The 27,038-nt window shown below is 44.4% G+C and overlaps 1 pseudogene; it reads right to left on the bottom strand.

Annotated features, from left to right (window-relative positions):
• Positions 1 to 21,662: 21,662 nt before the first annotated feature.
• Positions 21,663 to 26,529, bottom strand: LOC122319865 (annotated as a pseudogene).
• Between the last annotated feature and the right edge of the window lie 509 nt (positions 26,530 to 27,038).

Raw genomic sequence — 27,038 nt, 5'->3', positions numbered from 1 at the left:
AGACTAGTTTGGGCAGAAACGGACAGGAGGACAGGAGGACAGGAGGACAGGAGGACAGACGGACAGACGGACAGACGGACAGACGGACAGACGGACAGACAGACAGACGGACAGACGTACAGGCGTATTTCGATTCAGATCGTAAGCATGACGTCAATGTCATACTGATCTAGGAACTGCAAGAGCTCATATTTGTGCTGAGGAATGCCATTCGCATTCCAGAAACATATTTTTAAGGTAACCATATAAACCGATTTTTGTTTAATTAATAGCTCCAAAAGGAGATTTTGAGAGCGCATAAGTTCCTACAGCGTTTGCTGTATTGCTACCATTGTGTTGGTTATAGTTACCAACATTGCTTCTACGCCATTAGGCAATTGAGTATTTGCATTCGCATGTTGGCCAGTAGCTTCTGGAGTCTGGTTCAATATTTGTTGCCGCACTGTATCAGCAGTGGTTTGCCAAACTGTCACCTTAGATACTGGGGCGTTCGCCCCGTTGTTGTTACTTAAAGCCTGTGCAAAAGAGACTCCCGGGATCGTGGTCGTTGATATAAATGGAGAACTGTTTCGGGTTACAGGATTTCGAGCTGCAGTTATTTGTTGGCCTAGTCGACTTTTCAACTCTTTATAGACAGGACAACCTCTGTAATTTGCAGTGTGTTTACTACAATTACTACATTTTATTGCAAAATGGTTATCCTTATTTATTGGGCAGGCCTCAGTTGAGTGTGCATCTCCGCAGGCAACGCAGATTGCACGTAGAGTGCAGTAAGTCTTCGTATGACCGTATTCCTGACAATTCATGCATTGCACGGGCCCATTCCGCTTGTGGGGCTCATCAACGGTGATCCTACGGTGCAGCAGACATTGAAGCTTATAAATTGGGTGGACTTCATTATTTTTTAGTTTCAAAGTTTCCGGCTCCAACTCTACCTTGAACATTGGCTGCGGAACTTTGTTTTTATTTAATATGTTCATAGCCTGTTTGATATTGAAGCCCTTTTCTTTAAGTCCAGCTATGATCTCAGAAATAGGGACTGTTGCTTCGATGCCTTTTATAACTACTTGTAGTCCTTTGCAACTTTTAAGTTGGTAGGTGTAGTAATTTATTTTTCCGTTGTCAAGGTGTTTGGCAACAGATCGATAGTCTTGTTCGTTGTTCACTTGTATTTTTGTTTCATTTATGTTTCCCCTTTTTAAGGATTTAACATAGAAATTGTTTGCTCCTATTTGATCAGTTATTTTTTTGACCAATTCAGAACAATTTGCCTGACGTACAAATATTGGTGGTGGCCTTAGTTGCTTGGTCTGAGGTTTTTGAGCGGTTTCATCTTCCTTTGGGTCACTCAAAATAGAAAATCGGTTTCTTGTTAGCCCATTGTTTGGTGCAGTGGTTTCAACTTTCCTCGTGACTTTTGATGCATTTGTTTTTTTGGCTGCTTGTGGGCTTAATTTTCTTTTAATTGGACGTACCGATCGATTCCGGTTTGAATTAACGATCCATTAACATTTTTGTTATTTTTGGGTTGGGTATTGGCTAGCTTGTCAGTAAGGGCTGACAAAACAGAAACTGCAGTTGATGTGGTTGTTGTAGTGGTTGTTGTCGCCGCTAGTGTCGATGTCACCGTCTTAAACGATGGCATTGTGCTGGTCGTTGTTGTTATCAGCAGATCGTTGGTAATGTTGTAGGGGTCGGGGGACGGGCATTGGGCACTCCACGGCTGTTTTTGTGATGCGCCGCTTGGACATAATAAGGCGGGAGAGAGCGAGTGTGCTCTCTCCGTACTCACTTTTAGTGTTGCAGTTGTTGTCGGTTCTAATTCTTCCGCTCTTATGGAGAAGTAAGCGTTGTTCCTAATTGACGAGAGCCGATGTTCGTCTTGTTGTTGTTGCCGAGCATTGCTCATTATCGCTCTTCGTTACAGAGCTGGTGCTCTTAAACGTTGGCTTTGTTTATGATCAGCTGTATTATTGTTTATTTTCGTAATTTGAACACAACTTGAAATATTTCCATAGGCAACACGAGTACATGTACCCATGCGTTACCTCAAGGTCTTTTTGCGAAATGGAATTCGGCTATTTACGATGTATTTTTAATTACACGGCGGAGCGATATAAAACACGTCTGTTCTCTTTGACAGTAGCAAGAGATGTCATTCTAAAAGTATAGCATTTCAAATCACTTTTACTTAAATTTAGCAAACTTAAATTCTTTAAAAATTGAAAAGCCTATTTGTTCACATTTTTTTGTGGGGGCCCCCAAAATGTGGGGGTCCCGGGCCGTGGCATCGTCGGCCCTGCCCTTAATCCGGCCCTTCTTCTCTCCCGCCTTATTATGTCCAAGCAGCGTATCACAAAAACATCTGTGGAGTGCCCAATGCCCGTCCCCCGTCCCCTACAACATAACCAACTATCTGCTCACAACAACAACGAACAGCACAATGCCCTCGTTTTAGACGGTGACTTCGACACCAACGACGACGACAACCAGTACAAAAACCACATCAACTGCAGTTTCTGTTTCGTCCGCCCTTACTGACAAGCTAGCCAATACCCAAGCCAAAAATACTATAAATGTTAACGGATCGTTAATTTAAATAGGAATCGATCGGTACGTCCAATTAAAAGAAAATTAAGTCCACAAGCAGCAAAAAAAAAAACAAATGCATCAAAAGTCACGAGGAAAGTTGAAACCACTGTACCAAACAATGGGCTAACAAGAAATCGATTTTCTATTCTGAGTGACCCAAAAGAAGATAATACAGCTCAAAAACCTTAGGCCAAGCAACTAAGGCCAGCACCAATTTTTGTACGTCAGGCAAATTGTTCTGAATTGGTCAAAAAAATAACTGATCAAATTAGAGTAAACAATTGATCCTTAAAAAAGGGGTAACATAAATTAAACAAAAATATAAGTGAAATACAAGTGAACAACAAACAAGACTATCGATCTGTTGCCAAACACCTTTTCAACGGAAAAATAAGTTACTACACCTACCAACTTAAAAGTTGCAAAGGTCTACAAGAAGTTATTAAAGGTATCGAAGCCACCGTCCCTATATATGAGATCACCTTTTCATGAAAGGGCTGTAATGTCAAACAGGCTTGGAATAGCAAAAACAAAGTTCTGCAGCCAATGTTTAAGGTAAAGTTGAAGCCGTAAACTATGAAATTAAAAACAACTATAGCCAACACAATGGTAGCAAAACAGCAAACGCTGCAAGAACTTACGCGCTCTCAAAATCTCCTTTTGGAACTATTAATAAAAAAAATCGGTTTAGATGGTTTCCTTAAAAATATGTTTCTGGAATGCGAACGGCATTTCACAACACAAATACGAGCTCTGGCAGTTCCTAGATCAGTATGATAGTGATGCCATGCCTATATCAGAGACTCATCTAACAAACAAAAACCATTTTCATCTTAATAGCTTTTCATTTTATAAAACAAACCATCCTGATGCCAAGGCTCATGGCGGCACTTGCATACTGTTCAAGAAACGCATCAGGCACTATGTTGGCTGATTTCAGCCCTTTACTTAAGATAGAATACAATAAGAAAATTAAATCAGAAGAAACTAAATGAAATGTAATGTAATGAAGCAATTAGAAAAAAGTATAAGAGAAAACGAAGTACAAACGCTGAATGTGGATCGCGTTAGCTTTAAGCGGGAAGAAGGAAAGAAGTAGGGGATGAAATAAAGGAAGCCAGTCTCGTTTAGATTTTGATCGTTTCGCACGCACCCGCTCAAAGTCGTTGTCTATCCGCCGTATACTGTATAAATATATATATAATAAACTTGTTAATAATCCCGTGTTGAATTCGTGTCATTTGTTATTAAATTTGGCAGTGTTAAATATTCGTCTCACAAAAACTATTGTGATCTTTCATGGCGTCCGAGCAGAGACAAATTTAGCCAAATTTAAACAATTGCAAATAACAAGTGAACAGTGGCAACAAATTTAAAACAGTGTTTTGGTTTCTAATTTGACAAATAAAGTTAATATTTGTTAAATTAAAATCAGCAAACGGTGACGTGCAAATAAATACATATATACGTACGTAACGGAAAAAGTGGTCAAGTGAAGTGCAATACATAACGCACACAAACATACATACATACAGAAATCGGTGGATAAGCGGTAGATTTAAAGCGGAACATAAAGAGCGGGAATTAACCCTAGAAGCCCCAAATTAAAAACCTACAAAACAAAAAATTAAACCGCGTCGGCCGGAAAAAATTAAAGAAACAAAAAATAATTTTGGAATGGATAAGCAGCTGGTAAAAAGTGTTATCTCACCCCGTGATAACTTGCAGGTACTCTGTACATTTTTTTGATTATTTAAAATTCGTTTATTACAAGCACATATACATACATATAAATTATTTGGTGCTGAATAAACAATTTTTCGAATTAATGCAAACAAACTTTAGTTAAAATATTGTTCGTGGCTAACATACATATTTTAAAGTGGCGTTTACTAACTACAGTACCTCAAATAAATTTCGCCTCAGCTGGTACTTATTGTATATATAAAGAAAAGTGCTCTTCTACATTTCCTCAGCTTTAATTTGTGAATTCCCAAGAACAGTTGCTCAGTTAATTTTTATTCACTCTCCCATAAAATACTTGGTGAATTGTGTGAAAATAACTTGTGAGGCATTATAAATTATTTAGTGTCCAGTTAATAAAAATTAAAAGTGGCTTTTTTTGAATCTATATTTAAAAAGAAAATATTGAAATGGCTCCTCCAGCATCAGGGTCCAATGATCTGGAATCATTGCTCAAACGACGAGACAATTTAGTAGCTAGCATTACGCGCATAAAAATATCTATTGAGAAAAACTTAATCTCAAAAGACCAGTGTGAGCTCGAATGTCGTCTGGAAATGTTAGGAAAATATGTTGAAGATGCATTAACGATTCAAAATAAAATCGAATTAAAAGATGACGAGGATGATTATAGGATGGAATTGGAAGAATTGTGCGTAATAACGAAGGCAAAATTAAAATCGCTGGTACCACGCGCTACGAACAGTGTCACAGAACAAAGTAGCACAACAGCGCCTTCTCATTGTAGACTTCCAAAAATGTCTCTTCCAAAATTCGATGGAAAATATTCCGAATTTAAAAATTTTATAGGGCTATTTAATACTTTGGTACACAATAATAGTTCTCTACCAGACATCGAAAAATGTAACCACCTCATATCATGCTTATCTGGAGCTGCATTAGGAACAGTTAAAGCATTCCAAATGTCAGAGGAAAATTACCCTAAAGCTTTAGAAAGTCTCAAACGTGTGTATGATAACGATTGCCTTATATTTTTTGATAATATCGCGACTTTATTCGATTTAACTCGGGTCTCTCAACCTTCAGCAGCTGCTTTGAGGGAACTTATTGATACAGCATCAGCGGTTTATGACTCTCTATTGTCATTAGAAAATCATGAAGACATCACAAATGCTATTTTTATCCACTTAGTGCTGTCGAAAGTTGACGGTAAGACTCGCTCGAAATGGGAAGAACAGCTTGACTACTCAAAGCTGCCTAAGTGGAGTGACTGTCAATCGGTACTAAATCGAAGATTTCAGCAGTTGTCTGGAGAAGAAGGTAGTAAGTTTAAGCAAAATAAACCAAATCAAGACCGCAGGGCTGACACGAGTAAAAATATTAAACATTCTTTTAACTGCGCTGCTGAAAAACGAGACTTACGCAGTTCTAGCTGTCAATTTTGCAATTCTGGAGAACATGAGATTACAGGTTGCCAGCCATATGCAGCTCTCTCGATTCAGCAACGATTTGAATTTGCAAAAAGTGTTCCCCTTTGTATAAATTGCTTGAAAAGAGGTCATACAGTTTCAAAATGTAAAGTTCCAAAATGTAGGATATGCGGAAAAGAGCATAATGCATTATTGCATAAGTTTTCATCGTCAAGTACTCAGCAATCATCTCAATTAGTGCAAGAAAGCTCATCTACTTCGCATGCTATGCATGCCACAGTGCCAGATAAGGTAATACTTGCTACTGCAGTTGTACATGTCAAACGCCAAGATGGACAGTACATTCTAGCTAGAGCCCTACTAGATTCAGGGTCGCAAATAAATTTTGTGACTGAGGAGCTCGCTAGTAATCTGCATATAAAGAAAGATGATGCGAATGTGAACTTACTTGGCATCGGTCAACAGCATACTGAAGTTAAGAAAAGCATTCACACAGCTATAAAATCTAGGTTTAATAGCAATGACTAGATGGCAAATTTCTGCATACTCAAAACAATTTCAGGATATCAGCCAAATCAAGCAATTGAAATTCAGAGCTGGGATATACCATCAAATATTAACTTGGCAGACCCGCAGTTCTATAAGCCACAAAGGGTAGACATGCTAATAGGAGCAGAATCGTTTTTCGAGTTAATGGCAGTTGGACAAATTAAGAAAAGCCCTGAGCATCCCACACTGCAAAAAACCTTGTTAGGATGGATTGTGTCTGGACGATATCGGTGTCCCAAAACACCAGTTGGGCCAATTGTGAACAGTTTTAAATGTCAGGAAGAAAGTTTAAGTAGCATAAACGACACACTACAAAAGTTTTGGGATTTAGAAGAGATGCCTTTAAGAAATTCCCACGCACGTTACACAGAGGAACAACAAATGTGTGAGAAATCTTTTATTGAAAATGTCCATATTTTGTCAGATGGAAGATTTGAAGTTAAACTTCCATTTAAAAAAGAACCTAGTTCCTTAGGATCCTCATTTGAAGTTGCCAAACGTAGATTCCTTTCGTTGGAACGAAGATTATTATGAGACTCGAATTTAAAGAAAATGTATATTGATTTTATGGAGGAATATCTCGCTTTGGGGCATATGTCACCAATTGATTATGGGGTCCCGACTCCTCCACACTATTTCATTCCGCATCAGTGTGTAGTGCGCCCTCAAAGTACAACTACTAAGCTTAGAGTTGTCTTTGATGCTTCAAGTCGTACAACTACACAAGTTGCGTTAAATGACATCTTGATGGTAGGCCCAACCATTCAAGAGGAGCTGTTTTCCACTTTGTTGCGATTTCGCTTCCATAAATACGCATTAACTGCGGACATTACGAAGATGTATCGCCAAATAAGCATACATGAAGATGACCGGATTTACCAGCTCATAGTGTGGAGAAGAAGTCCTTCTGAGCCATTGCAAATGTGTCGCCTCAACACGGTTACTTATGGAACCGCGTCTGCACCATTTTTGGCCATAAGATATTTGATGCGGCTAGCTGAGATGCAAAGGTCGTCTAACCCAGCAGCAGCAGCAGTGATTCAGAAGGATTTCTATGTCGACGACTTGTTAACTGGTGCTGGAAGTATACAGGATTTAAAAACGATACAACGGGATGTAATATCAATCCTGCATGGGGCCGGGATGAAGCTCGCCAAATGGTATTCCAATTGTGCGGAGCTATGTACTTCCGAGAGCACAGACAAGTCGTTGGCAGTAGCCGAATCGGATCCAACAAAAACTTTAGGAATAAGATGGTTTCCCAAAGAAGATGAATTTCATTTCCAGTTAGAGGATTCATTTCAAGATCTTCGTGCTACAAAACGCAATATTTTGTCTGTGTCAGCTAGGTTATTTGATCCCCTTGGTCTTCTATGTCCCTTAGTGACAAAAGTTAAAATTCTACTGCAGGAGCTATGGATGGAAAAGTTAGATTGGGATGAGTTGGTACCACTGAGGTTACATACAAGCTGGGAGGAATTTAAAGTTAATTTGTTGCACCTCCATCAGTTAAGGATTCCCAGATATTTAAAAACTTCACTATCTCAACCAATTCAACTGCACGTATTCGCCGATGCCTCAATTAAAGCTTATGGTGCTTGTATATATGTTCGTACAAGCACAGCTGATGGAATTAAAGCCATGTTGTTAACGGCAAAATCCAAGGTAGCCCCTTTAAAAAAAGGTCACTTCCCCATCTTGAACTTTGTGCGGCTCATGTTGCAGCTGATCTGTTAAATAAAATCAGGCCTATAGTATCAAGTCCAATTGAAAAAGTAACGTTTTGGTCGGATTCGGAAATAGTCCTTCATTGGGTGAAGACTCATCCGTCGAGTTTATCAGTTTTCGTAGGAAACCGAATAGCTGAGATTCAGGATTGGAGCAAAGGCTCAATTTGGCGTCATGTTCCGACAAAGCAAAATCCGGCAGACATTGTATCGACAGGAGCATCAGTCGAGGAACTCAAGGATCTTATGTGGTTCAACGGTCCAACATTTTTAACTGAACCAGAAGATCAATGGCCTATTAATAGTCGTTTTGAACTATCGCAAGGTATGCAAGAGTTGGAAATTAGAAAATCAGCTCTTGTCTGTGCAGAACCACGCATGCAAAGTGATCTTTTAGAATACATAGAAAAACAGTCGTCATACATTAAGACAGTAAGGGTCATTGGATATGTACTTCGTTTTATAAGAGGATGTCGAAAAGCGGCTCGTGAGGCGAATATACTGCTCACAGGAGCTGAGCTGAAAATGGCATTTGACAAAATTATTCAGGTTGTGCAGGACTTCGAGTATGCAGAAGTCATTGATAAAATTCGCAAGAAGTCATTAGTCGCGCCAAATTTGCAGAAGTTGTGCCCATTTTTGCAAGAAGTCAAGCTAGAAAAGTTGACATTTAGCTTGGTGAGAGTCGGCGGGCGAATGTTGCAAGCTGATATTCCATTTGACGCGAAATTTCCGTGCTTACTCAGCAAACAGTCGCAGTTCTTAAAGAATTACGTTGAACATTTGCACAGAAGGAATTTCCATGTCGGCGCGCAAGCTTTAGGCAGTCTTCTCAATGAGCGGATATGGGTGGTTAATGCTCGGGAGATATGTAAAAAAGTTGTTCGCCAATGTTTGCACTGCTTTCGATACAAACCGAAGCTGCTTTCACAAATCATGGGGCAGTTGCCTGCTGATAGACTAAGATCAGCTCGTCCCTTTACAGTGCGTGGAGTAGATTTTTGTGGGCCAATCATGACCACTTTGAAGATCCGAGGGAAGCAACCATATAAGTCCTATGTCGCTGTATTTGTGTGTTTTGCGTCCAAAGCTGTTCATCTTGAACTTGTTAGCGACTTGTCAACTGATACCTTTTTATCATGTTTCCAAAGGTTTGTCGGCCGGAGAGGACTTCCGAAGACGGTGCACTGCGACAACGGCACGAATTTCGTGGGCGCGAGCAATCGCATGAAGGAGTTCGGCGAGAGGCTGAAAGCAGAATTGACCGGCGTCCAACGCTACGCTTCCGAAGAAGGAGTCTCCTTTGCATTCATACCGCCCAGGGCTCCTCACTTCGGAGGCCTATGGGAGGGCGCTGTGAAGTCTGCGAAAGGCCTACTCCTACGGACGGCAGGTCGCGCTTTGCTCACCGCGGACGAGTTAGCGACGTTCCTCGTAGGCGTGGAGGCAACCCTAAATTCAAGGCCAATCGGCCCACTCAGCCAGGACCCCATCGATGGACAAGCGCTGACGCCAGCGCACCTGCTGATCGGCGGCCCACTGAAGGCCCCACCGGAGGAGGAGGCGCCCGAAAAAATAAGTTGCTTGCGTCGATGGCAGCTTGTATGCTCGCTCAAGCAAGAGTTTTGGCGGAAGTGGTCGACGAGTTATCGTCGGAGCCTGCTGGTTCGCTCGAAATGGACCAAGGAGTACCCGGACGTCAGGGTGGGCCAATTGGTGCTCTGCCCGCCACAGAGGTGGCTGGTGGGTCGGATAACCGCCGTACACGCAGGGGTGGACGGAAAGGTCAGGGTCGTCGACCTGAAAACTACCAACGGCGACATTAAAAGAGCCATCCACAAATTGGCACCCCTGCCCATCGAATGAAGTAGAGGAGGTGCTCAACGCGGGCGGTGTTGGCTGATTTCAGCCCTTTACTTAAGATAGAATACCATAAGAAAATTAAATCAGAAGAAACTAAATGAAATGTAATGTAATGAAGCAATTAGAAAAAAGTATAAGAGAAAACGAAGTACAAACGCTGAATGTGGATGGCGTTAGCTTTAAGCGGGAAGAAGGAAAAAAGTAGGAGATGAAATAAAGGAAGCCAGTCTCGTTTAGATTCTGATCGTTTCGCACGCACCCGCTCAAAGTCGTTATCTATCCGCCGTATACTGTATAAATATATATATAATAAACTTGTTAATAATCCCGTGTTGAATTCGTGTCATTTGTTATTAAATTTGGCAGTGTTAAATATTCGTCTCACAAAAACTATTGTGATCTTTCATGAGTTGCCATCATTCGCAACAGTCTATTTACAAGCTACTTCAATACACTTCGATACCCAAAGCGGTTTTTTAAACCTATCCGCTGTATACTGCCCACCACGCTTTTCCATTGCCGACGATGAATTTGTACAGTTCTTTAACCTATTAGGTGACCGTTTTATAGCGGCTGGTGATTACAATGCGAAACACTCCCATTGAGGCTCTCGACTCACCAATCCTAAAGGAAGACAGCTGTTCAACGCCATAATAACACCAAGAAACAAGCTTGACCTTATCTCTCCAGGTAAGCCAACATATTGGCCAACAGATCCTAACAAGAAGCCTGACCTGATAGATTTTGCCGTCACAAGAAGAGTGCCTAGAGGTCATGTTCATGTGGAACACTTATCAGATCTTTCATCGGATCACTCGCCCATTTTAATTCTTCTCTACGACCATCCACAGCTTTCTAAACAAACACATCTCCTAACTTCCAGTAAAACAGATTGGCTTAAATACAGAAAGTATGTAAGTACCCATATTGATGGCTTCCCAAACATGTACCAAAAAGAAGAGATTGATAGCTCAGTTGAAGCACTAGTGTCTGTTATGTCACTAGCTGCTCAACACTCCACACCTATTATATCGGCTTGTAATTTTAATTCTAATTTTAGCAACAGTCGAGCTTCTGGGCATATCAACGAACTGCTACGCAATAAGAGAAGGCTTCGGAGGGAGTGGCAAGCCCACAGATCGCCTGCCTCGAAGGAGCGGCTTAAAACAGCCAACTATCTTCTACGCACAGCCCTAGAAGATGAAAGTAATCGATCTCAATTATTCTACTTGCAGAATCTCTCCCTAAACAACAGACGATATCCACTGTGGAAAGCTAAATCGGGTATATGTCCACCAATCGAAAGCGAATCGCCATTACACACACGAACAGGAGAGTGGGCTCGCAGCAACGAAGAGAGGCCAAATGTATTTGCTGCACATCTTCAATCCGCTTCCATCAACAAATAGCTTTGTACTCCCAACAAACATCACTTCAGACGCTACCCTGCCTATCACATTCCAATCAAGGGAAGTTATAAGAGTGATAAAGGCTCAGAAAAAAATCAAGTGCCAGGACACGATTTAATCTCCCCTTAACATGGAATTCACGAACTGTGCAGTAAATCTTCTCAGCACGATATTTAACAGCACGATGAAATGGGGCTATTATCGACAACAATGGAAAAAGTCAGTCATCACTATGATCCATAAAGCTGGAAAGGACAAGTCCCAGCCTTCATCGTATAGGCCAATCAGCCTTCTGCCGTGCCTATCAGAGACATTTGAAAAGCTGCTTCTAAACCGTATAAAGGAACACCTACAGTCCCAACAATAGCTACGGCCGTTATTCCAAAAAAAAACTTAATTTTAATTAATAAATTATATGTATTAGGCTAAGATTTGAATACCCTTTCGTAAAGAACCGGCTCTTGCGCTGCGTAGTGGTATAAGTTCCGTTAATTTCGATCAGCACTAGCAACATCTGGTTCCCATGTTTTATTATTGGCAAGGGTTCAACAAATTCAGCCAAAACTGTTGCCCACGGTTTTTCCGGGACTTGGGTTAACATTTCCCCCGCGTCCTGCAACTGATTCGGCTTAAGCTTCAGGTATGTTTCGCATTTTCGCACGTATGCTCTGCCGTTCCTATTCGTTCCTGGCCAGTTATATCGGGCTGTCAGAAGAGTAATTGTTCTTCGGGTGCCTGTATGCCCAGCTGTTGATAAGTCATGGTTTTCCCACAATATCATTTTTCGCATATCGTGCGGAACGCACAGCTTCCCGCCACTCTGTGAGATATGTGTCTATATAGATAACCTCCTTCCAACGCAATATTTGGGAACTTCTGTGGCTGAGACTTTATTTTCTCGCTAATCATCATTAATTTATTCTCCATCTTCCAATGTTCCTTCCTTAACTATTAGCAGTGTTTCCGACAACGGTTGCCTGGACAGAGCATTTTCATCTTGCGATTCTTCCGGACAGGCTCTCGATGCTGTTTAGCTACTTCAATGCAATGTGATCAGTTATTGAAATGACCTGAAATGGTATCCTTCCAGGTACGATTTGAGTTTTTGTATTGAAACGAACTGCTTTTTCACTATTTCGCTCGCTACGTAAACGCGCGGTTAGCTCAGCTGAGTATATGTTTTCGTCCCACCAAATTTATTGTTGTGTGACCCCGAAACCAAGAAATAAGACAGGCTGAGTTTGATTTTAGCAAAGGGAGTTGGATTTATTGATTCTCGTAATGAAATCTATATGTTGATCTATGCTGACGATGCCTACGCTCTGCACGATGATATTAATGCCGTCGTGGACGCCGGTGATGTCTCCCGCGCCGATTCCTGCGGCGGCACGCCTACCTCGTGTCTTCTGCCTTATTCTTTGCGCAGAACAACTCCACTGGATCTTCGTCGGCCTGGCACCTCGGTGGGTTTCCACTCTCGTGAAAATGGACACCGTGTCACCTACGCACAACATTCGTCGTTCCTCAGACTCGTAGACGCGCACTACCCCTTATCTCTGGATCTCAACTTGGCAGTCTCAGCGTATGTGGACGTGATTGTCGTTGGGCTTCTGGACTCGGTGATCTTGATCCGGATGATTCTGGCACTTGGTATTCATTGGGTTTCCACTCGCATTGGAAATCACTTTCACGACTTTCTTTTGACTCCCCTGGAGCCCAAGGACCAAAGCGGTACCGCTATTTCCCTTTTTCTAACCGCTCTTCTGCTTGCAGCTCCTCCCACTGTTGCTATGCAGAGTTTCCCTGCACCTGCATTTGTGGGCAGTTTTACGACTCCTCACAGTATTGCCCTGAAGATTTTTAGGCATTCTTTCTCCATAGTGGAATAGTTCCTCTCCACACCATTAAAAGTTCGACTTGAGTATGCGATAACCTTCTCGCCTTCCTCGGTCACATGCGTTAGAAGTGCCTATATTCCTGGATAGTCTGGACAGGGTCCGTCACTTATCTTTTCCGCATTTCTTCGAAATGGCTTTTGGAGTCCGGTGTCCATACCCATTTTGTACCTTTCCGAAGTAGATTGTTTAACGGATTCACTATGCGAAATCTGGCGGTACCACGGCGCTAAGCCCAAATACTGCTTTAGGTTTTTTTTAATGTAGATGGTGACTTTAGTTCGACTATGGCTACCACTTTTTCAGGATCTTTTCCTATTTCTTGGCGTGTCACACGGTGTCCTAGGTACAATAGCTAGAATTGATATTTTACCGAGTTTATTCTTAAATTGACTTCCCTTAGGCGCTTGAACACTTCTCTCAGGTTCGTTTTGTGTTCTCTAAAGTTATTCTCTCCTTAAGTTTTTCAGGTAGAATCTTTGTTTGATTGGCCTCTCGCCTTTTATGGTAATACGGTGTACGGCTATGTTAGAGGTCCCTGACATCTCCTAAAAGCCTCTCGCCTCTGCATTGCTTTTGTGCATAACTACTGCCAGTGACAACTTCTATTCGAGCCATACATTGTGCCGTATTCTTGTCTGTAAGCGCAGTTGTGTTCGGCGTCTATCACTCTTGGGAGTATCAACAGATTCATGTCCACCTTTCTATTTCCAAATTCGAACATGACCTTGAGCTATGTCATTATCTCGCTTGGTCTTCTATCTGCCAACCTAAGTTGCCGTCTAGTGTTTTCTATATCGCCTACATCAGCAAGTGTTTTGGCCACCGCGTTGCTTACAAAGCTTGCCGTAGCTTATGTGTCGATAGTGTCCTTGCATTTGTATAGCCACTGTTTCTGGCAGCTGCAGTTTTTCTTTGATAAATTTGCCCGTTAGTTTGGAGAGGTGGAGATCTGCAACCCCTGCTCGCCTCTCTGCTGCTGGGCTCGCTGGCCGTTTCCCACGCTTTGACAGCATTCTACGCTTATAACGCCCACTTTGTCGCAGATCCAGCAGAAAAGAAGGCGCTGTTGTCGGCAGCCTCGCGCCCAGTGCCCGTGTCCTTTACAGCGTCTGCAGGCTTCTTGTGGGTTGTAGACTACCGATTGGACCCCGCCCTTTCGTGAGCCTTGCGGTTTCCATTGATGTTTTTGTGTCCATTGGCTTTTTGTAGACGTCACCGGAGCCTCAGGTTCCTCGTATTTTCTGCAGGTGAATTGCGTTAGGGTCGGTCCTTTCTTTTGCAGAATTTATTTTTCTGCACGAACGTCCCCCAGGACCACGACAGTCTCCAGGTTATATAATTTGTAAGACATTAAGGCGATCGTCAGATCCGGAGTGCAAGTCTTTTGATCGACTCCACGGATTTTTTGAAGAGTAGCCTCATCAACGTTTGCATGTCGACCATGTAGTCCTTAAACTACTTTTGAACCCCTGCTTTCTTTGAATTACCTTGTCGGCTAACTTGCTAAAGAATCCTCTCGGTAGGAAGTATGTAATTTTAAGGCCTCTTCTTGCCAAAATTTAGGCATCACTCGAGGAACCATGCTTAGCCCGTACGTGTTCGCGGACCACTCGACTTGGTCCAGGAACTCTAGTGGCTTTTCTGTTTCGTCGAACTTGAAATAACACCTCCGATCTGCTTTGCGAATTTTGCGTAGTCGGGCAGGTTTGCTCTTGGGGTCCCTAGTTATTTTCTTGTTCGACCAGTGCTTCTGATTCTGCCTGATTCCCGTATTCCGGGTCTTGATTGCCTATTTTGAAAGACAGCATACATATCCGTCCAGATTTTTGACATTTCTAGGGCGTTCTTGACGAGACGGTCGTTCTACGTGGATTATACTTTTCTTTTCTCCTCCGAACTGGAACATTATTAGTTTATATTGCCGAATAAACGAAAACTTTGGCGATTGCAGTGGTTAATTCTTTGCGATGGTTTATGAAGTCGAAAAAAGACGAAAGCGAAACGAAAGTTGAGGCGATGCGCACGAAAAGGAGTTCAATTTTCAACTAAACTTTAATTCCATAAATTTATCTTACATGCTAACCTAAAGTACTAAGCGGGAGAGCGGCGGCCGAATTCGCCTGAGCGAAAAAGCTTTATTACGCCCCGATCCCCGCTTTACATAAACATCAGAGAGAAATCTCCAAACACCGCCCCCTCTGAAGGGACGACGTCCTTCAGGACAACTTTGGAAGAAGAGCCAGCCGATGAATGGTTCGCCTGAAGACCCCGTCTGCCGTCTTGACGTCCGCCACTCGGACCTTTCCGTCAGCGCCGACGTGCACCTCGACTACGCGCCCGATCCTCCACTGCTGGGGCGGCAGGTTGTCCTCGCCGACGACGACGAGAGCTCCCACGACGACGTTTTGGACCTCCTGGTTCCATTTTTGCCTCGTCTGGAGGCTGGAGACGTACTCCCAGGACCATCGCTGCCAGAACCTGTGCCTGAGCGACGAGACACTGCGCCATCTTCGCAAGCAGGTCGGGCTGATCTGGTCCGGGAGTGCCGACGGTGGTGGAGCGACCAGCGGGCCGCCGATCAGGAGATGTCCGGGGGTGAGGGCTTCGCCGTCGCTGGGATCGCTGCTTAACGCTCCGATGGGTCTCGAGTTTAGCACTGCCTCCACGCTGCGAGGAGAGTTCCGAGCTCCTCCGCGGTCAAGAGGTCGTGACCGACCGTCCGAAGGAACAGGTGCTTTGCAGACTTCACACCTGCTTCCCATAGACCGCCGAAGTGAGATGCTCTGGGCGGTATGAACGCAAACTCGCATCCTTATTTTGATGCGAATGCTTCTATACCGCCCCCCTGCTCCTCCAGACGGGCCCGGAACTCTTTCAGATGCCGATCTGCGCCGACGAAGTTGGTCGCGTTGTCGCACCACACCTTCTCCAGAATCCCGCGACGACTCACGAACCTTTGGAAAGCCAATAGAAATGCATCAGTGATAAGGTCAGACACTAACTCTAAGTGGAACGCTTTGGACGCAAAACACACAAACATGGCCACATATGACTTATACGGTGGTTTACCACGGATGCGATATGTTGTGCTAAATGGCCCACAAAAATCGACGCCACAGATATTGAAAGGGCGCACAGTGGTCGGTCCCATAGCACTATGGGGCAAACGACCAGTTTTTGTGGCATTATTTTATAACTTGAAAACTAATCAACATTTTTGGGATCTGTTTTTTGATTCGAGTTAATAATAAAATAAGGCATGTATTTTAGGAAAAATAGGCGTGGCTTCGCCCATTTTTTAGATTAAAAAAATTTTTTAATGAATAATATTAAAAAAATTTTTTTTTTTTTTTATTTTCTGACTAGAATTTTTAAACAAAACCATTTTTAAAAAAATTCGTTGTCCTAACTTTTTTTATAATTATATCGATTTTTTTTGTATTTTGCGGAACACTTTTTTAGACCCTGTACCAAAAAAAAAACATAAAACTTTACTTTTAGTTAATATGTTAATGTTTTTCAGACATATTTTTGATGGTCCACCTAGTTCTTAGCGTTTTTCGTAGTAAAAAATGTTTACGAGCTTGGCCAAGTGCCATGTCTTCTCTCAAACTGTGTTAAATTTCTATTGCTAGGTTAGCACCTTAAAAGTTAAATTTTGAAGAAAGTGCGCAAAAGTGCACTTTTATATTAACTGAGTATACGAAGAATTGATTAATCTACAACAAAAAACAAGTTTTAGAGCTGGACTCAGCTGGACTCACTTTGTTGCTCTATTTAAAAACAAAAATTTACGATTACGCTTCAAATTTTTGAGGTTAGAACTTGCACAAGAATATAGGGACGCCACAATGAATTTTTAGAATTCAAGCTCACAAACACATATTACAAACCATTTTGAATCGACTTCCATTCACACATTTTACATAAATTGGTTTTAAATGCGCTTTTTGAACCTTTTAAAGTTTGAACAAATACAAACGATTTTACAGCATGTGCTTCTGTTAAAAAACAGCTGACTTTGACAGCTGATATCTTAACAGTGGTGCGGTCTGTTAAAATTTGAAGTATGTAACATTTTACCTCAATGTTATCTTAACTCATTGCAATTAACAAAAAAATTTTTTAACGACTTTTAAAAAATGGGTTTTGGCCACAAAATGTGGGCAAATGCCCCATAGTGCATAGGCCAAAAATCAAAAAATCAATTTTGGAATTTTGATTTCAAGTTTGGCGCATCTGTTTATCAATAGAACAAGGCTTTAAAAGCAAGTATTAGTTTTGTTCTGCTCCACATATTTGCGGAGAAATTGGGGCGCAAAGTGAGCGCGCAAACCCAGCGATCAACTGAAAGCGTGCACATGTCTTTTGAAAACGTTAAGTTAATAATTTAAAAAAAAATATAAAACCATCGTTTAATATCCGAAAGTGAAATGAATATTAAAGTTGAAGATTTGTAGATTGTGTTTTTATAATTTTTATTAATTTTGCATGCTATATGTGACTGTGACAATAATTGTTTATCCACCGCAATTTTACAAGTTCTGCAGAACTAAACATCAATATTCTGCAAAGGTAAAAGTTGTGTTCCCAAAACTGCTCAATAATGAAATTTTTTTTAAATATTAATCCATATTTAATTAGTATTATCTGTGAAAATCAGCTGCGAATAGCTGCGAATCCGTTCAGAATCTGTTAAAGAAGACGAGTACCTCGTTCCTTTTTCATCAGTTTTTGATTTTCTAGAGTAACCATTTCTAATATATATTAAAAAATTTATTTTTTATTACTTTTATTTTACTTTAAATGGGGCGGAGAGCTCGGAGTCTGTCTGATGGCAAGTTCCCCATAATTTGCGTCAAGAGTTGCGGCTTGCATCGAAAGCAGCGCATGCACGAACGAACGTTTCGGCGACATACGTCTTGAGCATTGACCAACCAGACTTTCTCTCGCAGGAGACTCACAAGAGCTCGAGGACCAGCGTGACAATTTGTAACGTGCAGATACGACACATAGGTTTTAACAAACTGTGAGCTTTTTGTTAGCAACAACGGAAATTTGGCTTCGTACGGGATAGGAGCATTCAATAACCGACCACCAACTCGCAATAATGTCGAAGAGCACCAATCTGATTTATTTTCCTGCACAAGAAGAATGGATCTGCCAACTTAATATTTTCAGGCAGAAATATTCTTTAAAATATAAAAATCGGACGACAACTGGCTGCTCCCTACTCGCGACTTCACTATTGTATGTATTTTCTTTGTTGCTTGGGCATTAGTTTGACCAATGCCTGCAAGCTCGTACACACATCCTCTCTTTTAATTTGTAGTCTCTGAGCGAGCTCGTCGGTCACAAAATTTATTTGTGAACCAGAGTCAAGCAACGCTCGAGCCACAACAAATTCGCCACTTTTCGATAATACGCTCACGATAGCTGTGGCAAGAATGACTCTATCCGAAGCAGTCGCATGCAAAATATGTGAAGTGGATGGAGTCTCTTGCATGAGCGTGCGCTGAGGAGGAGGCGGCAACGCGAGATTTGTCTTAGGCGAGTATATGTGCAGTAAAGTGTGGTGTGAAGATTTGCACACCCTGCACCTGTTCGATTTGCATTTTTTGACTGTGTGACCCTTGCGAAGGCAGTTGATGCATAAGGGCACTTTTTTGGCAAAATCGAACCTCTGCTGCACTGTTAGAGCTGCGAAAGAAACGCAGTTTCCTATTTGATGCTCTGCTGATGTGCAAAACACACATAAAGAAGCGTCGTCCCTGGCAGCGATCAATGAAAAACTTTTATTTCCACTCTTCTTCGGAAAAGTCTGGCTTGGCTGAACATTTTTCGGCTTGGAAGCCTCTTCGGCGACCATGTGCTGGTATCGCCTGTCCAGAGCCGACTCACATTCGCTCCAAAGCGGAAGCGAAGTATAGTCTAACTGTTCTTTCCACATTCTTTTTGTTCCTGCATCGACTTTGCTCATGATTAAATAAATGAGGATGGCATTCGTTATTCGTTTGTCATCCCCAATAGACAGCAACGAGTCGTAAAGAGCTCTTACTGTGTCGATCAGGTTTCTCAAGGCTGTAGCTGATGGCTGAGACATTTTTGGCAGATTAAAAGTGTCGATATATTGTCGTAGAAAATCAGACAATCATTATCGTATACCCACTTCAGGCTAGCCAGGGCCTTGGGATAGTTGGCCGCGGTCACTTGAAATGCCCTGACTGTGCCTAAAGCGTCTCCAGCTAGACACGATATCAAATGGTTAAATTTTTCAATATCGTGCAGAGTGTCATCTTTATCAACAAACGTTTCGAAAAGGCTTATAACATTTTTAAACTCGGAGTTCTTTCGGTTAAATGTTGGAAGAGACACGCTCGGCAGGTAGCATTGGGGAGTGCGCCTTGCCGGTGGAGCGGATTCATCGACGCTCGTACGCCTGCTTTTGATTATCAGAGAAATTAGCAGAGACTTGGCCAATACTGCGGTCTCTTCCAATTCTTCCCGAAACAAATCCTCTGGGTCTCTCGCTTCGATTTGATTCTGGATTGTCGAAGCATTTTCTATGTGCGAACTTAAAATTTCTAAACGACATTCTAATTCGACTGGATTCAAAGATAATCTACCCTCTTCCAAATATTGTTGAGTTCGGGATATACTTCGCATAATTCCGTCTCGTTTATTTTTAAGCGCTTCGATTTTCTTGTTGCTCATTGTGATTTATTATTTAATTAAATTTGGTTTGGAATCGAAAGGCTGGAAATTAATTTTTATTCAATGTGGTGCTGGGGGCGTCCTACTGGAAGGCAGCAAACTCCGTGTGATCAGCGACGGCTGGCGGGGTAGGCTGTGGGGGCGAGAAAAAACACACTCGGCGACCGCGAAAAGGAAAGACTTTAAAATTTCGGGTATCGCGCGGACCGGCCGGGCGTTTATTCAGAGCGTTGACGTATTTGGAACTAATTTAAGCTATTCTAAGCTAGGCGCTTGGAGGCGCAGCGGAGACTTCTCGCGCTCGGGGAGTGGAGAGCCTGGACGGCCGAGCGCGACATGCTCCAAGCTCCGGGAGAGGGAGAGTGCGGTGTGGGGAGAAGCTCCGGGAGAGGGAGAGCGGGAGCGGCCTGAACATTCCGCCCCCCTTGCAACCGCTGGCGTTGCAACATAATCAGCCCTGGTTGCAGGCGCCGGACAGGATCCAGCCGAAGATGGTCTTCTGGGCTACTGGCAATCCCTCGGCGACCAGGTGGAATCCTGGTTGGATGACCTTGGCGTAGACATCCGCACCCAGGACCATGGAAATCGACGCCGGCAGATAGAAACGCTTGTCGGCCAGCGGAAGGTCCTTGTAGCGGCCGACGACAGATGAGTCGATCGCTCGGATGGAGGTGCGGACGCCGACGCCGGGTTCGATCTTGAGGACGACTTCCAACGCAGCTCCCTCGACGACTTTCGATCCGAGGATCGCCGTGCACACCCTTTCCTTTCCGACATTGGTGGTCGGCAGACGAATGCTGGACGCCAGGGTGGCGTCGATACAGCTTTGAGGCGAGCAGGGGTCGATGAGCGCCACGGTGTCCACGATCTTCGGACCCGCCTCCAGGGTGACCAAAGCAGTTGGAAGGACGTTGACGACGTGGTGTTGAAGGAGGGTTGCCAGCGTCGGAGCAGCGCGAGCTGCGCGAGTCGAGGGCTCTGGTGTCGAGGATGCTGAGCGCGGTGGAGACGCGAGCGCTCTGCGAGTTGGCGGATCTTGCCGGCGCGAACGCTGCTGAGAAGCGGAGCCCTTTTTGGAAGGCTTGGAAGGCTCGGTGATGTGGAGCAGCGTGTGATGCTCCTCATCGCACGTTCTGCACCGGTCACCGATACGGCAGTCCCCTTGCGAATGCTCGTGGGCAAGGCAATTTGCGCAGTACTTATTAACAAGAACTGCCCGTAGCCGCTTCTCCGCGCTCAGCTTGAGGAACCTCTGGCACCTCTTTAGAGGGTGGATCCCCCTGCAGACTCGGCACCAGTAGGACTGCGTGCCTCGAGTCCGCCTGCTCTCCAATGCCTGAGCGTTGGTCTTACGCGGAGCCATTGCCTACGGGTTTTGGCGGTGGAATATGAAAAAGAAAAAAAACAAAGGAATATGTTTTATAATGGAATGATTCGGGGCTTACGGACTACGGATAACGACGTTTGGATTACTGGTGCGGGAAGCCTCTCCGGGAAGGAGAACAGTTTTGGCTACTGGACGCCGGACAATGCCGCGCGCCGTCCGGATGTCGACTACGCGGACGTTGCCATCGGCTCCAGTAAAGACGGAGTCGATTCTACCGAGTCGCCACTCATTTGAGGGCAGATTGTCGTCTTTGATGACGACCATGTCCCCGACCCGCATATTCTCGGTGGGACACTTCCACTTGTTGCGCTTGTGGAGCTCTTTAAGGTACTCGTCCTTCCATCGAGCGCGGAATTGCTGATGGAGAGCTTTTAAGTGTTGCCACCGGTTCAATATGGTCTTGGATCCCCCTTTACATCGGGCTCCACTATGGATAGAAGAGGGCCGCCGACAAGAAAGTGCCCTGGTGTCAACGCTAGAAGATCAGTGGGATCCTCTGACATGGGAGATAGCGGTCTGGAATTTGGACAAGCTTCAATCTTCGCTAGCAGAGTGGCAAGTTCTTCTTCCGCGTAGCTGTGCATTTATAGAACAACGCCTTGAAGCTCTTGACACCAGCTTCCCATAGGCCGCCCATATGGGGTGCTCCTGGCGGAATGAAATGCCAGTCGAGCTGCTGATGACTATACGCATCAGTCACAGACTCTTAAACGGCCTGGAGAAAATCTCGGGACAGTAATGGGCCAGCGCCAACAAAGGACTTCCCATTGTCCGACTGCACTTGGCGAAGACACCCTCTTCTGGATACGAACCGCGAGAACGCCGCCAGAAATTTCTCGGTCGTCAGATCTGAAGTAGGCTCCAAATGGATAGCCTTGGTGGAGAAACAAACGAAAACCAACACATACCCTTTTGTAATAAGACACGCTCTACCAGTATAATTTCTTATATCGAAGGGCCCTGCGTAGTTCATCCCCGTGTACGTGAATGGACGGGAGAATGACACTCGTTCTTTTGGCAAATTTTCCATCATCTGAATTGCAATCTCTTTTTGTAAACAACGCAGACCTTGCAGGCATTGATAACTGCCTTCACCAAGTTTTTAATTCTCGGAACCCAATATCTGGACCGGGTGAGACGTACCACCAACTGATTACTTCCGTGAAGCGTTATGAGATGCGTGAACTTTACCAGAAGCCGAGAGAGTGAACATTCGTACGGGAGGATTATCGGATGTCGTTCATCGTAACGCAAACTTTCAGAGGCTGTTACACGGCCACATGCCCTTATCAGCCCCTCCTGATCTAGGAAAGGGTTTAAGGAGAGGATCGAACTGGAAGGGGGCACCGGAAGCTTCTGACTCAAACAGCGTTACTCGTTCGTTAAATACCTGCGCTGAGTGCAGAGAATCATGAGCCGTTCGGCGGCGACAAATTCCTTGGCCTCCAGACGGATCTCTGAAAGCGGCGATTGTTTCTTGCACCGATTGATAAAACGCTGGACATACGCGAGGACCCGCAACGCTCTATCCAATTTGGAAAAACGATCAAGAATGTCTTCGTTCGGAATATGCGCTACGTGGGCTTTGACTGCTCGCTTTTCGATCTCGGTCACGGGTAGGTCGGTCCCCTGGCTAGGCCATTGGCTGCGTGGTTTTTGCAACCAAGTGGGTCCATGCCACCAGAGAGAACTACCGACAAGCTCTGGAAGGGCCACCCCTCGACTAGCCAAGTCAGCGGAATTATGTTCGGATTGAACGTGTGACCAGTTGGCTGCCTCTGTGGACTGAGTGATCTTCGTCACTCTGTTGGCAACGAAAGTAGTCCAATGGCAAGCTGGTTTTGCTAACCATGCCAACACAATGGTGGAGTCGGTCCAGCAGTGGAGACTCGAATTCAGCATCGGCATGCTGGGAAGGATCGCTTCAGCCATTTCGGCTAGCAGTAAAGCTCCGCACAGCTCTAGTCGAGGAAGCGACACAGTTTTGACTGGCGCAACACGCGTCTTGGCGGTGAGCAGGTGTACCATCGCGGTATGTCCCATCTCTACGCGCACGTAGATCGCAGCGCCGTAGGCTTTTTGCGAGGCATCACAAAATCCATGATGCTTTGAGCGAAATTCTGGGTGAAAGGAAACCCATCTTGGAATCCGGACCTGATCAAGGACCGAATAGCTCTGAAGAAAACTGTGCCACCTTTAGCACAACTCAGATGGCAGCTTATCGTCCCACCCCAGCTCCTGAAGCCAAATCTCTTGCATAAAGATTTTGGCACATACAACAAATGGTGCGAGCCAGCCCGCTGGATCAAACAGTTTGGCGATTTGGGAAAGCACCTGGCGTTTTGTGGGGGAGATTTCTGTGGGTAGATCTGGGGGGGCGAAGAAAAACTCATCGGACGTCGCTCTCCACCGTACACCGAGAGTCTTGGCTGTACTTTCAGTGTCGAGATCAAGGAAATCGCTGTTCAGAAGATGACCGGCTTGGATATGAGCTAACACCTCTTTGTTGTTGGACGTCCATTTTCTTAACGGAAAGCCCGCGGAGTCTAGGGTGCTCTGTAACTCCTTTATTGTGAGCTGAGCATCTTCAGCAGAGTCAGCTCCCGAAAGGACATCGTCTACATACATTGCATTACGAATGACTTTGCTCGCTCTTGGATGGCTGAGCTGCACGTCAGTCGCCAGCTGTTGTAGGACTCGTATCGCCAGGAAGGGCGCACAAATAATCCCGAAAGTTACCGTCTTTAACTCAAAATCTCGAATGTACCCCTCGCTGTTTCGGAATAAAATGCGTTGGAACGGGGTATGCTTCGGGTCTACCCAGATCTGTCGATACATTTTCTCGATATCGGCACTATAAACGTATCGGAAATATCGCCACTTCAGAATTTGAATGGTCAGATCGGACTGTAAGACCGGGCCAGCATGAAGGATATCATTTAGACTGACCCCATTGTCTGAAGGGCTCGAGGCATTGAACACCACACGAAGCTTGGTGGTCGTACTTTCCGGCTTGAGCACGGCATGATGCGGAAGATAATAACTCGCAGAATCATGGGTAGGAAAGACCTCTTTCATGTGGTTGAGATCGAGATATTCTTGAATAACGGTATCGTACTTTATTTTCTGTTGGCTGTCCCTTTTTAAACGCTGCTCGTTTCTTAAGAACTGAGCCAACGCGAAGGATCTGGAGTGTCCCAGGGCGGACTTTACGTTCTCCGGATCACGGAATGGAAGGCTGACGATATATTTTCCACTATCGTCTCTCGTGGTTGTCCGGAGGAAATTTTCCTCACAAGCCAAATCTGACTCTTTTGCCATTTTTATTGGCAGATCCTCCACCTCCCAAAACTTGGTGAGAAGTTGATCCAGGTTTGAATCAAATATATGGGAGATTCGAGTGGAGAAAGCGGAAATTTGCTCTTGCCTAGCAGCTGGTACTGGTCCGGTAAGGATCCATCCGAATATAGTCTCTTGACCAAGAAGAGAGCCACAGATGTTTCCTCGGGTGCCGCTTAGGAGTATGGAAGGCACCAGATTAGCCCCGATTAACACGTCTATCTGTGCACTCTCATAGAATTTCGGGTCCGCCAAAGAAAAATCGGGAAGCTCCCGTAGGAAGTGCTGCGGAATTGAGCAGGACGGAAGTTGACCAACTAATTGTGGAAGGACATAGGCAGTCGCGTCTAGCTGCAGGCCAGGATTGGTCGGAGATCGAAGTGAAAACTGGCAGAGTCTTTTAAATTCTGCTGCCAGTGTTTGGCTTAAGCCGGAGACTTGGGCTCGAATGAGCTGATGAGGCAACTTAATCAAGTTGAACAGCCTCTCAGTCATGAATGTTGCCTCCGAGGCACGAGCTTTGAAGGTTGATCCCAGATGGCAAATGTCAATAACGGCGGTGCCCAACAAGACGGATCTATGACCCGTGGCAAAATAATTTTGCACCGTGGAGGTTGCGGCACTGGTAGTCGCTGGAGCGGTCGTAGTTGGTCTTGACCTGGGCGAAGAAGCTGGAGTTGGAGACGAGGGCGTTGAAGACGCGTTACCTCGATGCAGTAGCGTGTGATGGCGGCCGCGGCATGTGTAGCAACTATGAGTGCTGTCACAGTCCCGTAGCTGATGTCCTCGTGCGAAGCAGTTCAGACACAGCTTTTTGCCTTTGATATAGGCGGACCGCTCATCGACAGACATCCGGAGAAACCGTGCGCATGTCCGCACTGGATGGTTTTCTCTATTGCACAAGTCGCACCCTTTACCTCTGGGTTCTACTCTAGCTTCATAGCTACGTGCCGTGGAATTCGAGCCTGCTGCTCTGGGCTGAGGCTGACTAGAGCCTGACGGACGGACGTCATCTATGGCCTCTAGTGTCCTGTGACGCTCAGTGAGGAAATTATTTAACTCCTGCCAAGAGGGAACATCGACCTTGTTGTGGAGCGACTGCTCCCAGAGGGAAAGTGTCATCTTTGGAAGTTTGGCGGAGACCATATAAACCAATAGGCAATCCCAATTGTCGGTGCTAATATCGCTCGTTTCTAAAGCGGTAAGGCAAATCTGGATGGTGTCTTGAAGCTCTCGCAAAGCTGGCCCAGATTCCTGAGTGATGGACTGCACATTGAACAGTATTTTCAAATGACTGTTTACTAACAACCGTTTGTTTTCGAAACGCTTAGTTAGGTTATCCCAGGCTGAGCGAAAACCATCGTTAGTTAAAGGCGACTTTGCCACAATTGTGTGTGCTTCTCCACTCGTTTTAGAGTTCAGGTGGAACAATTTCTCGACCGGCGTCAATCTTGGATTGTTAATGTAAATCGCCGTGAAAAGGTCCCTAAACGTCGGCCAGCGAAGATAATCGCCGGTGAAGACCTCGGTATCGCACGGAGGTAGCCGACAACCTGAAGGAACATAGGTCTGGGACGGATCAGCTTGTGTTTGGGGGGTTCGAGGAGCTTGAGCAATAAGGTCTTCTATGTGCGCACCACACCTTTCGTAGACGCCGTAGCAATAATTGTACTTCGCTCGGAGAATTGGCAAGCTGTCAGCTGCACTGTCTCCGGCTGAAATCAGGCGTACATTGCACTCATCGCATTCTTTCTTGATGCGCTCCCACAATGCTCGGACCTCTTCGCGTCGGATATTTAGCATGGACATGCTCGGAGGAGTCGGTGCCGGAGTGTTGCATCTCGCTTCGAATTCACTGAGTCGATCTGAAACCTCAATGAACTGATTCAGCGCAAAATCGGACGCAGTTAGAGCCATCTTTGTGTCGGAACGAGTGAGCCTTCCTTGGGGAGAGGAAGTCTTAGTGGACGGTTTAGGTGTCGGCGGCTTGACAAGAATCTTTGGAGTTTTTGCTGGTGGAATGGAGATTTCTTATTCACACCTTCACTGGACATGCCAAAAAACGAAACCCTGATTGGAAAACGAGTGTGTTGGTCGTAAGAAACAAATTTTAGACCTTTGCTCTTGGAGTTGCACTCTTGAAAAAAATTGTCTTTAGCTGACTTGAGGAATTTGTCTCGCTAAAAGGAAACGGTCTATGGAAGCGACGAGAAATAGAAAAAAAGAAAAATATGCCCAGTGGAAACGGGGTATATTTAAATTGCACAGGAGCGAATATTAATTGCCAAAAAAAAAACCCCAGAATAATTAAATAATATTTACTCTTAATGTTTCGGATATGTAAAAAACGGAATTATTTTTTTTTGGTATGCTGGTATTTATTATTTTCTCTAAAGGAATTAAAGAAAATATTACCAACTATGGAG

The sequence above is a fragment of the Drosophila ficusphila genome, unplaced genomic scaffold (assembly GCF_018152265.1).
Source record: "Drosophila ficusphila isolate 14025-0441.05 unplaced genomic scaffold, ASM1815226v1 contig_256, whole genome shotgun sequence".
In the NCBI taxonomy this organism is placed as follows: Eukaryota; Metazoa; Arthropoda; class Insecta; order Diptera; family Drosophilidae; genus Drosophila; species Drosophila ficusphila.
This window is presented reverse-complemented; position numbering and strand designations above follow the sequence as displayed.